Source organism: Oryctolagus cuniculus, chromosome 4 (genome assembly GCF_964237555.1).
Source record: "Oryctolagus cuniculus chromosome 4, mOryCun1.1, whole genome shotgun sequence".
NCBI classification, from domain to species: Eukaryota; Metazoa; Chordata; class Mammalia; order Lagomorpha; family Leporidae; genus Oryctolagus; species Oryctolagus cuniculus.
The window spans coordinates 173,501,934-173,515,869 of record NC_091435.1 but is presented as its reverse complement, the minus strand read 5'-3'; the positions used below and the strand labels follow the sequence as shown (position 1 = coordinate 173,515,869).

The 13,936-nt window shown below is 46.6% G+C and overlaps 1 protein-coding gene across 42 annotated transcripts in view; it reads left to right on the top strand.

Moving 5' to 3' along the window:
* Window positions 1-13,936, top strand: part of LRRFIP2 (LRR binding FLII interacting protein 2) — a 137,958-nt gene that overhangs the window by 28,362 nt on the left and 95,660 nt on the right. The gene's annotated exons all lie outside the window — the stretch shown is intronic.

Genomic DNA, 13,936 nt, shown 5'->3' with positions numbered 1-13,936 from the left:
GTTAGAATTTTCCTCTTGAAAGACACTTAGCATTTGGCTTAGATGGCAAATCATTAGGACAGTATTTGGAGCCAAGAAAAGTTATCTAAAAATGAATAACAAAGTTGATATTATTTTAATAAGATTGATTTTAAAAAGTCAGGCACTTTCAGATTAAAAAACTAGAAGATACTTGAAAATGAAAAAGTATATATTACTTTACAGTGATCTTAAAATACTTGCATAAATGAAGGATTTTGGAAGCCATATAGCTTTTATTTATTTACTTTTTAAAATGTATTTGTTTATTTGAAAGGCAGAGAGTTACAGAGAGTCAGAGGCAGAGAGAGAGAAATCTTCCATCTGCTGGTTCCCCCCGCAAAGTGGCCAGAATGGCCATAGCTGGGCCTCTCTGAGGCCAGGGCCTGGCGCTTCTTCTGGGCCTCCAGCACTTGGGCCATCGTCCAGTACTTTCCCAGGTCATAGCAGGGAGCTGGATCAGAAGTGGAGCAGCCAGACTGGCACCCACAGGGCCTACTGCACCACAGCACCAGCCCCCACCACATAGTTTTTAGTTGAAAATAGAAACTACCCAAAATGTTTACCTCCAAAATCAGAAAGATTTACCCAGATTTCTGTAAGGGATTAAAGTGGCAGCTTCTTCTATGCTTCTTTTGTGTTACTAGTATTTGAACTGTTTTTCCCTTTTTGGTGTGATGCTTCCTTTAAAAATTGGGAAGGATACTAATATATAAGACTTGTAAATGCTTATTTTCTGACAGACTTTATTCTAAACTTTTTCTTTCTTTTTTTTTAAAGATTTATTTTTAATTTATTTGAAAGAGTTACATAGAGAGAGAGGTCTTCCATCTGCTGGTTCACTCCCTAAATGGCTGCAGCAGCTGGAGTTGAGCCGATCCAAAGTCAGGAGCCAAGAGCTTCTTCCGGGTCTCCCATGCAGGTGCAAGGTCCCAAGGACTTGGGTCATCTTCTGCTGCTTTCCCAGGCCATAGCAGAGAGCTGGATTGGAAGAGGAATAGCCGGGACTCGAACCTGCACCTCAGCCCGGGGCTTTAACGCACTGCGCCACGGCACTGGTCCCTCTAAGTGTTTTTCATGCATGAATTCATTTAATTCTTCAAAAATTCTGTGGCTGGTTTTATTATTCTCTCTACTTTATAGGTGAGGAAACCATTGCACAGAGAAGTTGAGTAACTTCCTCAGGGTTACAGAGACAGGAAGTAGCAGAGTTTGGATTCAGGCATGAGGTCTGGCTCTGAAGTCGGTGCATTTATTTATTTAAATTTTTAAAAAAGATTATTTATTTGAAAGGTAGAGTTACAGAGGCAGAGGCAGAGACAGAGAGAAGTATCTTCCATCTGCTTGTTCACTCCCCAGATGGTTGGAGCTGGGCCGGTCTGAAGCCAGGAGCAAGGAGCTTCTTCCAGGTCTCCCATGTAGATGCAAGGGCCCAAGCACTTGGGCTATTTTCTACTGCTTTCCCAGGCCATAGCAGAGAGCTGGATCAGAAGTGGAGCAGCTGGAACTCGAACTGGCACCCATATTTGATGCCGGCACTGTAGGAGGGCTTTACCTGCTACACCAAAGCACCAATCCCTATTTAATTTTTTAAAAGATTTATATGGAAGACAGAGTTATGTAGAGAGAGCAAGAGACAGAGATGAAGAGATCTGCCATCCTCTGGTTCACTCCTCAAATGCCCACAACAGCCAAAGCTGGACCAGGCTGCAACCAGGTATCAGGAATTCCACATAGGTGTCAGGGCCCCACGCACTCGGGCCATCATCCGCTGTTTTCCCAGGTCTCAGGGACGCCACATAGGTGTCAGGGCCCCAGGCACTCGGGCCATCATCTGCTGTTTTCCCAGGTGCATTAACAGGAAGCTGGATTGAAAGTGGAGCAGCTGCGACTCAAATTGGCACTCAATGTGGAGTGCAGATGTTGTAGACTGTGGTGTAACCTGCTGCTGCACAATGCTGGCTCCCATACCATAGTTTAAAAACATTAGAGGATAGATAGCATTTTTAATTGCTCTCTCATGTTTCTTGTGACTCTCTCTATCTCTTTTAAAGTTTTCATAGCCTTTCATAAACTGCTTGTTCACACACTGGGAAGTTGCCATTCACATATAACCCAGAGTCCCTATTTTCTCCAGTGGGAACACCCCTTTCACCAAAAACATTGCTTTAAATTGGAAACAAGCAAAAACTATCAAAATGCTCACTACAGTAAAAATGCAGCTTAATCATCTTTTCTGTAGTTAAATTTTAAGAGTTTATCTTTCCTGACTTAAAATTGCTTTTTGAAGTGTACAGGGAGTGCTATTAATAAACACAAATAGCCTGTTTTTCTTCTTGCTTAGTGTCTGCTCAGGTTTCCATGCTTCCTAGTTAGCCAGCTAGCAGGCAGCTGGAGAGGTGAGAAGGAAGAAGGGATAAACAAACATGTTCCACAAACTGCACTAAAACGCTGCGTGGATTCACAGAACATGAAGCGTGCCACACTGACCACTGAGTGGACGGTTCTGGGGCACTAAGTGCGTATGCATCATTGTGCAGCCATCGCCACCTCCAGAATTTCTGTCGTCTTGCAAGACCTCAGTGCCTTTTCAGAAGACGTGGAGATGTTTGAAGTCTGCTCCATGAGGGCAGTAGTGGGGTGAATGCAGGAGCTCCGTCAATCTGCAGCATGCTGCTGTCTTGCTGGGGAAGCTGGAAGCTGTCACTGTCGGTGAAAGAGCCCAGAGGGGCAGGTGGAAGGGTCGTCAGCAGACCTCATGTGTGATCATGGATCGACAGTCTCAGGGAAAGACTATGAAGGGCAGCGTTGTGCCAAGTTTGAAAGCTGCTTTGCCACATTATGGAATGATAATCATATGGCTTGACAGAGCTAATTGCCATGGCGATTTTACTACTGTGAGTAATTTATTCATTTTTAGGTCATGGTAAATCAAAGATAAAAAGCTTTTGGCAAAGACAAAAGTCTTTAAAAATGCAGATAATTAGGAGCCGGAGCTGTGGCGAAGCAGGTTAAAGCCCTGGCCTGAAGCACCAGCATCCCATATGGGCACTGGTTCTAGTCCCGGCTGCTCCTCTTCTGATACAGCTCTCTGCTATGGTCTGGGAAAGCAGTAGAAGATGGTCCAAGTCCTTGGGCCCCTGCACCCACGTGGGAGACCCAGAGGAAACTCCTGGCTCCTGGCTTCTGATGGGCGCAGCTCTGGCTATTGCGGCCATCTAGGGAGTGAACTAGCAGACGGAAGACCTCTCTCTACCTTCTATGTAACTTTCTTTCAAATAAATAAAATAAATCTTCAAAAAATGCAGATAATTACAACAGTCTGTAATTATTATGGATATAATACCATCTTTTATTTAAAAATATGGTCCATTTTTAAAATTAATTTTAAGGGCTAGCGTTGTGGAGTAGCAGGTTAAGTTGCCACCTGCAGAGCTGGCATCCTATTTGGCTGAGTTCTGGCTGCTCCACTTCCAATCCAGCTCCCTTCCATGCACCTGGGAAAGCAGCAGAAGATGACCCAGATGTTTGGGCCTCTGCACCCGTGTGGGAGAACCGAAGAAGCTCCTGGCTCCTGGCTTTTGCCTGGCCCAGCCCCGGGCCATTGAGGCAATTTGGGGAGTGAACCAGTGGATGGAAGATCTCGCTCACTTGTTTTTCTCTCTCTGGCCTCCCACCTCGACAGCTCTGCCTTTCAAATAAATAAAATAAATCTTTAAAAAAAGAATTTTTAATATCATTCATTCAGTAAATATTTGCTGAGCACCTATTCTCTGCAGTACTACTGTGTGGCATATGGAGGATATGGCGTGGACCAGGCTAGAACGGCCACTGCCTCTGTGGAACTTCAATTCCAGAGGGGATAGTAGACACAAAACAGATACTGACACAGTGGGGCAGTTCCAGGAAATAGAGTGATACATCTGTGATGTGCTTTGAGGAAACAGAAATTGTTTTGAAGAGTGTGTAACACAGGGACTGAACATATTTGGGGGCTTTAGGCAGGCTTCCTTTGAGGAAGTGCTTTCAACTGACGTTTGAAGGCTGAGTGGAATTACTGAAGGGAAGGGAGTTGTCGGATGTGTGGAAGAGCTTTGCGTTCACAGGGAGCAGCATGTGACAAGCCTGGAGACTGAAGAGGCATGGAGAACTCAAGGAAAACAGCAGCTCCAGCAGCTAGCACGGAGCTCTTACTTTGTGCTAGGGCTGTTCTGAGTGGTTTAAGTGAACTTAGAGGTCTTACATCCACTGGTTCACTCCCCGAATGCCTCTTGGCCATGCCAAATCTGAGGGCCAGAAGCTCAAATTGGGGTCTCACATGGGTGGCAGGGTCCCAGGGTGCTCATTAGCAAGGAGCTGGAATTGGAAGCAGAACTGGGACTTTGACCCACATTTTCTGAATTGAGAAGTCCCAAGTGTTTTTTTTTTTTTTCTTTAAAATGTTTATTTATTTATTTGAAAGAGTTATAGAGAAGAAGGGAGAGACAGAGGTTTTCCATCTGCTGGTTCACTTCCCAAATGTTTGCAATGGCCAGGCCTGGACCAAGTCAAAGCCAGGAACCTGGAACTCCATTCTGGTCTCCTACATGGGTGGCAGGGGCTCATGTATTTGGATCATGTTCTCCTGCCGTCCCAGGCACATTAACAGGGCGCTGGAGCAGCTTATGGGATTCTTGTGTTACAAGCAGTGACTTAAATAACCCTACTGCATGCCACAATGACGCCCCCCGCCCCCCGTGGCTTTTTTTTTTAAATTTATTTATTATTATTATTTTTTTAATTTTTGACAGGCAGAGTGGACAGTGAGAGAGAGACAGAGAGAAAGGTCTTCCTTTTACCATTGGTTCACCCTCCAATGGCCGCTGCGGCCGGCGCACCACGCTGATCCGAAGCCGGTAGCCAAGTGCTTCTCCTGGTCTCCCATGCCGGTGCAGGGCCCAAGCACTTGGGCCATCCTCCACTGCACTCTCTGGCCACAGCAGAGAGCTGGCCTGGAAGAGGGGCAACCGGGACAGAATCCGGCGCCCTGACCGGGACTAGAACCTGGTGTGCTGGCGCCGCAAGGCGGAGGATTAGCCTATTGAGCTGCAGCACTGGCCCCAAGTGGCTTTTTAACTGCTACACTAAACACTGCACTCAGTCTTTAAAAATTTATTACTTAAAATTAATTTAATCCTCACAACAACTCCACAAAGGTAGACTACTGTTATTCTTTGTCAATGATGAATCCAAAGCTTGGACAATTGAAGTAACTTGCCCAAGTTGCATAAGTAGGAGGGGGAGGGCTAAAGTTCATACTCTGGGTTAGGGTGCCTCCCATGGTGTCACTGTAATAGTAACCTGGGCAGCAGGAGGAGGGTAACCAGAGAATCAGACAGGATCCAGGGCAGGTAGCAGGCAGGAGCCAGGGTAGGTAGGGGCCAGGGGCCAGGGGCCAGGGCAGGTAGGGACCAGGGCAGGTAGCAGACAGGGGCCAGGGCAGGAGGCAGGCAGGGGCCAGGGCAGGTAGGGACCAGGGCAGGTAGCAGACAGGGGCCAGGGCAGGTAGAGGCCAGGGCAGGTAGCGGACAGGGGCCAGGGGCCAGGGCAGGAGGCAGACAGGGGCCAGGGCAGGTAGGGGCCAGGGCAGGTAGGGGCCAGGGGCCAGGGCAGGAGGCAGGCAGGGGTCAGGGCAGGCAGCAAGCAGGGGCCAGGGGCCAGGGCAGGTAGCAGACAGGGGCCAGGGCAGGTAGCAGACAGGGGCCAGGGCAGGTAGGGGCCAGGGCAGGTAGCAGACAGGGGCCAGGGCAGGTAGCAGACAGGGGCCAGGGCAGGTAGGGGCCAGGGCAGGTAGGCCAATGGTTCTCTGGCATTGGGTGATTTTGTCCTCTGAGGGACGTTTGACAATGTAGAGAGAGATTTTTGCCTGTCACTATGCAGGGGGAGGTGTGTATGTGGCTATTGGCATCTGTAAGTAGAGGCCAGGTGTGTCTCTAAGCATCCAATAGTGCATAGTGTAGGCTACCCCTCCCAACCCCCAAGTCTACAGGCCTGGAATTGAGACTCTTGAAAAGACCATTATAGTCCATATTTAGGAATTTGGGCTGTAGCCTAAAAGTAGTGGGAAAGAACTAAAGGGATTTGTGTAAGGGTGCGATTTGATTAAATTTGTGCTTTAAATTTTTCTTTCATTTTATCCCTCTAATTTGAAAGGCAGAGAGGGAGATCTGCCATCCACTGATCCTCCCACCCCCAATTCCTGCAACATCTGGGGTTGGGCCAGGCTAAAGCCAGGAGCCTGGAACCTAGGTCTGCTACTTGGGTGACAGAGACCCCAAGCACTTGAGCCACCGTCTGTTGCCTCCCAGGGTCTGCATTATTAGAGAAGTCCAGATAGTGTGTCCCTGGTGGTCCAGTGGCCAGGATTAGAGAAGGCCAGATAGTGTGTCCCTGGTGGTCTAGTGGCCAGGATTAGAGAAGGCCGGATAGTGTGTCCCTGGTGGTCCAGTGGCCAGGATTAGAGAAGGCCGGATAGTGTGTCCCTGGTGGTCCAGTGGCCAGGATTAGAGAAGGCCGGATAGTGTGTCCCTGGTGGTCCAGTGGCCAGGATTAGAGAAGGCCAGATCAGAAGCTGAGGAGCCAGGACTTGAGCCAGGCCCTTTGAATTTGGATTTGTGTGTCTCAAGTGGTGACTTAACCACTGCATAAAATGCCCACCCCAAATTTATGCTTTAAAAGGGTGATTTACTGTGGTTGGAGATTCTGTGAAGGAAAGGCGTTGGTGGATACAAAGAGATGACTCGTAAGACTTGCTGAGATGATGATGACCGTAGATTGATGGCAGTGGAGATGTTGGAAGGTGGCTTAGAGAGAGAAGTAGTGTATACTCAACAAGTGGGTTGTGGCTGGCTGTCAGTGAGGGGATGTTTGGTTTTTATGTGTGGATCGAGGGTAAGGATAGTCTGTGTGTGTGTGGGGGGGAACCATGAATTTATGTAGGCCTGTCTTTTCATGTAAGGTGTCTGGAGATGTGTAAGTGGACATTTTGAAGAGAAAGCTTTGGAAATGTATCAGAAACTCATTGGAGAGGTCTGGGCTATATGTAAACATTGGAGATTTGTAAGCCTGTAGATGGTAATTGCAATCATGGGTGTCGTTAAGGGAGAACAGGTAGAATTGTTTTGAAGTGACCCAAAGATCACCAGGTTTCCAAGGTCAAGTCTAGAGTCTTTCTTAACTTGGATACTTTTGGTATTAGCCCATGTGTTTGGTTCAGATAGATTGGATTTATCTGAAAAAATAACTCCATAGGAGGCAGAATTACTTTTATTTGAAATGTTCTCAGTGTTGATCCACAGCATTCATAAAAGATTATGAAATGTGAGTTATTTTTTTCATTTATGAAAAGTGAATGCTTTTCCATTTCTACCTGGTTAAAAAATAAAACCCTTCAGTTCTGCGCTTATTAGACAAATCTCTTGAAAGAGCAAATCTTGTTGTGATTTTAGTCATTTAGGATTCCTTCAAGGGGCATTAGTACATGAATGCAGCCAGTTTCTGTTGAGTGCAGACCTTTCTCCCATGTTTTTCCCATCGACCCAGTGGAACTAAGGGGGAAGAGGGCGGGAGCTGTGGTTCGGGCAGCACTTCCCTTGCCCTTGCTCATCTGCCCCCATGCACAGCCTGGCCCTAGTCACTGTTCCAGCGATGGCCAGTGTTTCTCTCCGTATCTCCCTGTCCCTTGATTTGTTCTTCTAATCAGAATGAAGGGAGGGTTCAGATTCAGCTTTGTCTCAGCATGACTGAAAACTGTTTTGCATAATGTTCAGCATAGTCTTTGCCATTTCTGTGACTTTTAAGGATCTGTAGACAAACAATTTAGACAGTATAATATCATTAACCTACATGTGAATTTCTGGTATTTCTGGCAATACCATTTCCTCCCCAAAAAAGTATTTTTGCTGGTACTATGATTCCCACTTTCCCCATTGGCTAGATTAATCATTGGAGTTCCAAAGTTTCACTTAATTGTATTCAGATTTCAGAAATAAAGTTCTTACCCTTAATTTCCTCTGTCACTCCAAGTGATTTTTGCTATCAAAGGTCTGTAGTAAAAGGACAATATAATTTTCTGAAATAAGAACAAAACAGTTAAAATCCCTGTATGGTGATTGTATCTACCACATGGTGATATTTATGCTCAGAAAAATTTAAATATTTGCCCTCAGCTACCGAAAGCTTTTAAAAATGGTTAAACATAATTACAATGTAAAATCTAATTAAGAAAAATGGTTCCTAAGATTTTTGTACTACAGGGAAGTTGCTAGGATATGGAGTAATAATTTTTATTTGTTAGTTTGGAAACCATGGCAACACAATAAATATTATGTCTCTTAATTTGTCTTTCAGTGTTCCTTTGGCATGAGTGTCATGGAAGAATAAACAAAATGAAACAGTAAACTTTGAGTCTCAGCTACCTGAATTAGTCATTTTCCTTGAATAGTTCATTTTCTAGAATTTTGTATTTTAAATATTTTCAAATTAAAGCATAGATCTTTAAAGACTGAGATGATTTCTTTCTCTTTTTTACCCATTGCAGTTGGCTAGGTGTTAAAAGTGAGTATATATGTAGGCTGGTCATTTCAGAGTATGTTGGCTCAGTTCAGAACATTTCTGTGAAATTATGAATTTTAAATTTATCTCCCTTTAAAACTGATACAAGATCATAGGACAAAAATTTGAAGATAGAAGAATTTCTTCTTTTAAAGGCATTTCAGTGTATTTTCATTTTGTATTTCTTTTTGAAATACATTAAATGTGTTTTTATTTATTTATTTTTAAAGATTTACTTATTTATTTGAAAGTCAGAGTTACACAGAGAGAAGGAGAGGCAGAGAGAAAGAGAGGGAGGGAGGGAGGGAGGTTGGTCTTCCATCCACTGGTGGACTCTCCAAATCAGGCCAATCCAAAGCCAGGAGCCTGGAGCTTCTTCCAGTTTTCCCACATGGGTGCAGAGGCTCAAAGACTTGGGCCGTCTTCCACTGCTTTCCCAGGCAGTAGCAGAGAGCTAGATCAGAAGTAGAGTATCTGGGACTCAAACTGGTGCCCATATGGGATGCCGGCGCTGCAGGCGACGGCTTTACCTGATACACCACAGCACAGTGCCGGGACATGGCTTCTTAATTGGCATCCTGACTGCTAGGCCAAATGCCTGCCCACCTCTCTATCCATGTTCAAAACGTTGTAATCCTTATCTCTATGCACAGTATTTTATGAGTTTTTGTGTATTGCCTTGTGAGTGCTCTACAGGCATTGGGGGAGGGGTGAAACAGCTAGAACCATGTGGGAAACTGCCCAGTATGGCTGGAGGGGTTGAGAATGGGAGGAAGTGCTGCTGGAGAGGAAGCTGCAGCCAGTTGTAAATGCTGTATGTGCGGAGGAGTGTGTGTTTGATCTTTGGAAGTGTGGGGAGCCATTGGAGGGTAAATACTTCTCAGATTTGCATCACAGTGAAATTGCTTGAGTCGCTGTATTGGTCTAGAATGATGTACCTAAGATAAGCTTCCTCTGAAGGAAGGAGGTTTATCTTTTGTTTTTAATATTTATTTATTTGACAGAGTTACAGAGAAGCGGGGCGGGGTGGGGGGGTGTCTTCTAGCGCTGGAGAGAGGTATTCCATCTGCTGGTCCACGTCAGCCCAGCCCCAGGAGGTGTATCTTGGCTTGTGGTTCTGGAGGTTCACAGCCCAGGGTCAGACAGGTCCCTCTGGTCTGGCCGTCTGGTGAGGCTGGAGGATGACATAGGGGAAGGGTCACATCGTGAGCCAGGAAGCAGAGGGAGTGATGGGCCCAGTGCTCAGGCACCTGTAACCAGCCCTCTCACAAGGAAGTGCCTCCACTAGGCCCACTCCTAAACACCAACGTTGGATTGAGTGTCTGCACTCTTAGTACCATTAACCAATTACTTCGGGCCTTATATTTTATTTTTTTCCATTAGACGGCACTTCTCTTCTGCTGTGGGGATTGCAATTCTGTGTCCATTTTATGAAAGAAGGCTTCAAGTTTTTTGTTTGTTTTTTTTTTTGTTAGTTTAGTTTCATTTGCAAGGCAGAGACAGATCTTCCACCTGCTGGTCCAGTCCCCAGATATAATAGTCAGGGCTGTGTTATGCTGGAGCTGGGAGCCTGAAAAACTCAATCCGGGTGTCCGAGATGGGAGGCAAAGACCCCCAAGTACTTGAGCCAGTACTTGAGCCACTTACCTGCTGCCTCTCAGGGTGTTTGTTAGCAGGAAGCTGTTCAGAAACAGAGCCAGGAGCTCAAATCCACAGTGATGTGGAATGTGGATGTCTGAAGCAGCCTCTTAACCACCGTGCCAAATGCCTACTCTTTTTTTTTTTTTAAGATTTATTTTAGTTATTTGAAAGAGAGTTGTAGAGAGAGGTAGAGACAGAGAGAGAGGTCTTCCATCAGCTGGTTCACTCCCCAGATGGCTGCAACGGCTGGAGCTGCACCAGTCTGAAACCAGGAGCCAGGAGCTTCTTCCTGGTCTCCCATGCCTGTGCAGGGGCCCAAGGACTTGGGCCATCTTCCACTGTTATCCCAGGCCACAGCGGAGAGCTGTATCAGAAGTGGAGCAGCAAGGGCTAGAACCAGCGCCCATATGGGATGCCGGCACTTCAGGCCAGGACTTTAACCCACTGCACCACAGCACAGGCCTAAATGCCTACTCTTTTTTTTTTTTTTTAATTTTTTTGACAGGCAGAGTGGACAGTGAGAGAAACAGAGAAAAAGGTCTTCCTTTGCCGTTGGTTCACCCTCCAGTGGCCACCGCGGCTGGAGTGCCGCGGCCGGCGCACCGCGCTGATCCGAAGGCAGGAGCCAGGTGCTCCTCCTGGTCTCCCATGGGATGCAGGGCCCAAGCACCCGGGCCATCCTCCACTGCACTCCCTGGCCACAGCAGAGAGCTGGCCTGGAAGAGGGGCAACCGGGACAGAATCCGGCGCCCCGACCGGGACTAGAACCCGGTGTGCCGGCGCCGCAAGGCGGAGGATTAGCCTAGTGAGCCGCGGCGCCGGCCCTTAATGCCTACTCTTTGGTCTTTAAATGCTTGAATTGGGGAGACAAATTCTATTTGAACCACAACAGGTACAATGCGGAGAGTGACTGGTAGGAGGCAGACAATGGTTAGAAAGTTACTGTAGTCATCTTGAGATGTTAGGAGCCTGAATTGAGGTAGTGATAATTGGGGCTGGTGCTGTGGCATAGTGGTTAAAGCCACTGCCTGCAGTGCCGGCACATGGGTGCTGAGTCCTGGCTGCTCCACTTCTGATTCAACTCCCTGCTGTGGCCTGGGAAAGCAGTAGTAGATGTCTGAAGTCCTTGGGCCCTTGCACCCACGTGGAGGCCCCTAAAAGAAGCTCTTGGCTCCTGGCTTCAGATCGGCTCAGCTCTGGCCACTGCAGCCATTTGGGGAGTGAACCAGCGGATGGAAGATCTCTGTCTTTCTCTGTAACTCTGCCCTTCAAATAAATAAATAAATCTTAAAAAAAAAATGAAGAGATTCATGATGATTTGTAATTTAAAATTTTGTGTAATGGGTCAGTTGATGGGGAATTTAAGAGAAATATTATAAATTAAATTAGGATATATTGAGTTTGAGCTCCTTGTGGGACAACTCCAATATTTAATAGCCAGTTGGGTCAGGATTGGAGGAGTGTAATATGGCTTGGATGTAAAGATTGCAGGCTGTCCATATCATCCATATCATCATCTCTCTGTGTGAGAAAACACAGAATGGAAAAACAAGCAGCCAAACCTGGAAACTTTGGTTAATATTAAAATTTAAGGAGCTATTATAGAAAAATTTACTCACTAAGTATTCTGAGGAAGAAAGGTCAGAGAGTAAGAGGAAAACCAAGAGATGCTGCAAGTCTTGCAAAACACCAAGAGGCGATAGTTTAAGACCCAGTGAGTCCGGATTCTAGTCCCGGTTGGGGCGCCGGATTCTGTCCCTGTTGCCCCTCTTCCAGGCCAGCTCTCTGCTGTGGCCCGGGAGTGCAGTGGAGGATGGCCCAAGTCCCATGGGAGACCAGGATAAGCACCTGGCTCCTGCCATCGGATCAGTGTGGTGCGCCGGCCGTGGCGGCCATTGGAGGGTGAACCAACGGCAAAGGAAGACCTTTCTCTATGTCTCTCTCTCTCACTGTCCACTCTGCCTGTCAAAAAAAAAAAAAAAAAAAAAAAAAAAAAAAACACCAAGTGAGTGATTAGTGGTACCTGATGTCCAGAAAGGACAAGCAAGGTAAGAATAGAGCAGTTCTATTGGGTTTTGTAGTTTGAGGTACTAGTGACCTTTGCATGAGCAATTTAGTGAAGTGAAGTGGGCAGAAGCCAGATTGTAGTTATCTGAAGAGAGTGAGAGGTAAGGAAGGAGGTGTGACCAAACTTAAGTGTGAAGAGATGACAAGGATGAGAGTTAAAATTTTTTTTAAAGATTTTATTTGAGAGGCAAATTTATAGACAGAGGGAGAGACAGAGAGAGGTCTTAGCTGTCCTCTGTTCGTTCACTCCCTAAATGGCTGCAATGGCCATAGGTGGACCAGTCTGAAGCCAGGAGCCAAGAGCTACTTCCAGGTTCCTTTACATGGGTGCAGGGGCCCAAACACTTGGGCCATTTTCCACTGCTTTCCCAGGCCATGGCAGAGAGCTGTATCGGAAGAGGAACAGCCGGGACACGAACCAGTGCCCATATGGGATGCCAGTGCTGCAGGTGGAGACTTAAGCTACTACCCCACAGCGCTGGCTCCTAAAAAGTTTTTTAAATTTGTTTGATAGGAAGGGGGAGAGAGAGCGAGAGAGCGAGCGAGCGAGTGAGCGAGCACGCATGTTCCTCCACCCCTTAGTCTACAATGGCCAGGCCTGGAGCCAGGAGTTGGGTACATAGCCCAGGTCTCCCACATGGGTTGCAGGAAAGCAGTTACTAGAGCCATCACTGCTGCTCCTAGGGTCTGTAGTGGCAGGACGCTGGAGTCCGGAGTTACTGCTGGGAATCCAACCTGGGTACTTGGGTGTGGGTAAGGGTGTCTTAACTGCTAAGCCAAATGCCCACTCCCAGGGTGAGATGTTTTATTTTTAATGATGGGAGAGACTTCGAGCCTCCTTATGGTAAGGAGAACAAGCCAGTAGGGGGAGAGAGTGAGGAGTGAGGCGTGATAATTGGGGTTAGGACCCTGGTGAGGATGGAGGGAGTGTATAGGGGTTGGAGAGGGACAGTTCTTCCCAGTGGGAGCACAGGGAACAAAAGAAGGAAGGGTGCTCGGACTGAGAATCTGTTGGTGGCTTGGGCGAAGGTAGAGGGAACGCTCCCCTTAGGCCTTTCTGTCGTGAAAACCAGGGCAGAGGGGGAGATACTAAAATATCAGAGCTGGAACAATGAGAAGTGCTGAACTGGTGGAGTTTTGCAGAGAAACTTTTTCTGTTGATAACAAAGACCACCTACATTATATTTCTTGGAATTACTCTTCTTATGGCGTGTTTAAAAATAGGCTACACATTTGACACAGTGCTGAGTGGTACCCATTTGGTTTCTCAGAACTTGTCTGGTTCATTATTCATACATCCTGGAAAAAAAAAACACATTTATTTTTGGTTCATTAGATGCTGTACCTTCAGTACTTGGTGGACCCAATTTATAGTATGAGTGTGTATGTATGTGTGTCTGTGTGTGTACAATTTTAGTTCACTCTTGCTTTTGAATCGTAGGATGAGTCAAACTATTTTTTAAAATATTTATTTATTTGGCCAGCACCGCGGCTCACTAGGCTAATCCTCCGCCTTTCGGCGCCGGCACACCAGGTTCTAGTCCCGGTCAGGGCGCCGGATTCTGTCCTGGTTGCTCCTCTTCCAGGCCAGCTCTCTGCTGTGGCCAGGGAGTGCAGT